This window comes from Myotis davidii, unplaced genomic scaffold, assembly GCF_000327345.1.
Source record: "Myotis davidii unplaced genomic scaffold, ASM32734v1 scaffold281, whole genome shotgun sequence".
Taxonomy (NCBI): Eukaryota; Metazoa; Chordata; class Mammalia; order Chiroptera; family Vespertilionidae; genus Myotis; species Myotis davidii.
This window is the reverse complement of record NW_006293784.1, coordinates 4,161,815-4,166,177: the sequence shown is the minus strand read 5'-3', so window position 1 is coordinate 4,166,177 and position 4,363 is coordinate 4,161,815.

The following is a 4,363-nucleotide window of genomic DNA, read 5'->3' as shown; positions in this document are numbered from 1 at the left end:
GGCAGTGCTCGGTGCCAAGAGCCTGAGACTTTCTTTCAAGCACGATGTTTCATTGTTAAGGTTTTATAAGAAGCTTCAACCCATTAAGAAAAGGGTGACTTAGAAATTGGGGGGGGTGTGTGTGTGCGGGGGGTGGTGGGGGGGACCAGCCGTTTCGCCCCATTCATTCTTCTCTAGTATAAACAAGGTATTAGACTAATGCTTTCTTGGCATAACACGAAACTCTGAACTCACAAAAGAGGTGCAATTAATGCTCACCTGGCCTCAGAGGTCTTCTTTCCATAAAAGTTAAACTCTAATGACGGGCACTTGATGGCCAAGACTGGCCCAGGATACTGGCCAGCACTTTTCATTGGTACAGAGAGCAGTTCTACCAAAATAAAAGTCATGCGACAGACTGGAGGCAGCCCAAGAGAGGAGTGGCAGGGGGCGCTTCTTTATGTGTCTGCTTCAGGGGTGAGGCGCTTAGAGAGGGGCCTGCTTGTATACGTGTCAGGTTTGTGAACTTCTCAAGACAATCTGAGGGTTTCTTTTGAAATCTGTTTCAGAAAGGCTAGGAGTTTGGGGAACCCACTGGATTGCTGTCCAGGGAACAGAACGGTGTCTCTCTGGTTTACCACCCCGAGTCAGTTCTGTTTAATCAGTGTTCCAGGGGGAACTTGGAAATTGCTTTGTAAAAGAAGACATTCCACATCCCATTTAACCTCCTCCTCCACCTGACAGAGATATTTTCTGCTCCTGGCGTGCCTTTGGGTAAATAAACAATCAAATAAGTGGTTTCTGGAGCAGCTGAAAATGTCATTAGAGAATTTAATGTAGATGAAAATGAAGAGGAAATATGCCGCTTCTTCAAGGTTCCCAGACTGTATGTTAAATATTACTTTGTCCAGGATGAAGGCATGTTTCTTAGTGACCATCCTACCAGTGGATAGGAATCTAGACGTAAACATTAATAGGACGATTTTTACACACTAGAAGAGACATTATGTGTAGAGCTATTGGTGGCAGGCACGCTGCCACTTTAATAAAGTCTCATTTTAAGCATCCGCCAATACTTTATGAGATCACACATAGTTTTCTTTTAATGATGTGTTAAGTTCTAAAGTATCCAGTTAGTAACCTGTTTCTGAAGTCAGTTTCCTTAGAGCAGGACAAGGCAATCAGTTCAGGATAGCATCATTCCACTGGGGGGTGGAGCTCTCTGAGGTCAGGTGGGAGGGACTTCGGCTCCTGGACAATGTAAGTTGTAAGTAAAGGTAAGACTATTGTGCAGAAGGAGGGAGGAGAATAACAAAACTGTGAAGCTCTTGCAAAGCGTCACTTCTCACCGCAACCAGGGGGTTCTTGGAAGGAAATGGTGATTAGTACAAAGGCTGCAGGGCGTCTGATAATTAACATTTTATTTATATCTTTACTTGATTAGTGTGTGTTCATCCATTTAGCTTCATGAGAGCAGGGACTCCTTGTCTATGAGATCTAAAATGCCTCCCAGGCTTGCAATCATTTGACCTCCTTTCTTTTTCCTTCATTAGCCAAGGCATTTCCTTGGAAAAAATATGTCTACTGTCTTTCTCATCAACCACTCCCCCTGCGTGGCCACCCACACTCCCTACGTTGCCATGTCTGCCCAGGGCATGGGTGTGATGTTTGCTCCAGCACACACAGGCCTGCAGCAGCATGAATGAGGTCGGGAAATACGGGTCCTTTGAGCTTTGGGGTTATTGTGTCTCATCTCCAACACAGGGAACCCTACGCCCCCTGAGCAAATCCAGAAGTGGTACCTCTCAGCCCTAGTGAATATCCCTATTGTTTTGGTTGATCAGTTTTTACTGCAAAGAAATGTAAACATCCTTACCTTGTACCAGGACCGATTGGTACACTGTGAAAACAAAGTGCAGAAATGAGCACCAGCATTTGGTCTTTATCCTGGGATCTTTCTCATTTTTAAAATTTTTTTATTTATTATTGATGTTTAGAGAAAGAGGAATGGAGAGAGACAGAAACATCCATGAGAGAGGAACATTAATGATTGGCTGCCTCCTGCATGCCCCCTACCGGGGATTGAGCCCAAAACACGGGCATGTACTCTGACCAGGAGTCAAACCAGTGAGCTCTTGGTTCCTGGGTTGACACTCAACTGCTGAGCCACAGAGGCTGGGCCCCTTCTCATTAAAAAATAAAATAAAATAAAAATAAATTTATTGCGTTTTAGAGAGAGGGAGGGGAAGAGATAGAGAGAGAGAAAAAACAAAACAAAATACCGATGTGAAAGAAACACATCCATCGGGCTGCCTCCTGCATGCCCCCTACCTGAGATTGAGTCCACAATCTGGGCATGTGCCCTGACCGGGAATCAAACCACCAACCTTTCAGTGCACAGGACAACACCCAGCCAGCTGACCCACACCGGCCATGGCCCCCTCTCATTCTTGTCAGCACTGACGGCTCTGCCAGGCTACTCCATTGTAAAAAAGGAAACAGACTGTGTTTTGTTTGTAGCAGGGGAGAGTCATTAAGGAGACAGTATTCACAGAGAAGAAACAGCACGGCCCCTTGGCCCAGTTTTTACCTGGTGTCCACGGGCCCCCATTCTATAACTTCATCAGAGTTTGCTTTTCAGCATCTTTGTATTCAGAACCTATCCCTTCAACAAGTGGTATCGATCTATTTTCTAAAAGTGAGTGACTTCTGGTTTTATAATTTGGTTCTTATGTTTGGCAACTAAATGAGAAACCCAGGGCAGGCCTCCCTCCTCAGAATGTGTCACTAGGGGCTGGCCTCTCTTCTTCAGAGACACATGTCAAGAGACCTTTTAACAATCACTCATCTTAAAATGCACTTAAAAAATGTCAAGGAACTGCGTATCCATGTGTACATGCGCGCGCACATGCCCATTAGTTTTACTAATGGTGAGGCAGCTTTAAAGCAAAGGAGCGAAGGCAATGAGATCTTTTCACTCCTTCCAGACTGTGGTCCAAGGTGAATACATTAAATGTAGAGCTTGGGATTTACCTAATGGTTTTCAGAAGCCAACGCCATAGCTTTGATTAATGCTGCCTCATAATACCAATGATGTGTACGCCGGTAAATCACTAGGACATTTTCCCCTGGTAATATATTAAAGCCATACATTACAGGCTACCGTGGCTCAGCTGATATATTGCTGGGGGAAAACACACCCATCGCCTAAAGGCCGTGTTGTGCACACTTGTGTGGTTAAGCCTGGCTGCTCTTTTATGGAGTCTGTTTGTAGCATTGAAAGTGTTCAGAAAACTCGTTTTTTTCCCCAATACCAAAGAAATGCTCCTCAAATGTGCTTGATTTCTTTGTTCCAAAGGGCCAAATTCTGTTCAAGTACAAATCCATGTGAAAAATGTTGAACACGCGTTAAAGTATGGAATTCAGAATCCTCAGAATTGGTGGGTTTGAGTTTTGGCTCTCTCCTGTGATGGGATATGTGGTCTTGAGTACATCAGTCATTTAGACTTTCCGCAAAATGGGAGCATGTGGCATGTGTGTGTGTGTGTGTGTGCGTGTGTGTGTGTGTGTGAGATATCTCACGGAGAGGATGAGCTGAGATCATGTATGTAAAGTGAAAAGCCGAGTGCTTGGCCGCTGAGTCATGATAAGTAGTAGCAACTTGTGAATGTTTCAGCAGGGACTCCTGACCAACATTTCTATGACCAACTTGGACTCTTTATTGCTTTATTTTGAGCTGCTCTGGGGGACGAGGTTTATATAGGAGTCAAGGTTAATGATCCAGTAATGTCCTCCCCTTGGAAATCGTATGGCAGAGTTGCAAGGCAGTGCAAGCGGTGGGTCCGGGGCTCCGTCCTCCTCAGGCCGCCTCCTCGCTGGTGAAGCCAGCTCAGCTCTGCAGTTCCCGCACAGAACGCCCTGTGCCGCAGTGGCCAGCTCTCAGGAGAGAGGAAGGACCGAGCGTCCTTGTTCTTGTCCTGTGCTATTGGCTCTCGGTGCTGGAGGCAAAAGAAAACTATGAAACTGGAGAGACAGCTTTTTTCTCCCACCAAGTTCAGCTAAAATAATTTGGTTTCCAGCATCCCAGATAATCTCTGCCATACTTTGGTTTCAAGTGAGGCTGCCTGGTCTGATCCCTCAATCAGCAAAATCTGTTGTTATCTTTTAGAAAATTTCCCACTTCGGTTGTTATTGAACTCTACCTGTGCCCCATGTAAACAACTATGGGGGGAAATTACATTCATTGCACATGCAATATAGCAATAATAACACACTTAAGGGCTTTTTCTATCATTTCACCAGCCTGACACTTCTGTTTTCATTTTTCTAGAATCCTCGCCAACTCTCTAACCCAGTGGTTCTCAACCTTCCTAATGCCACGACC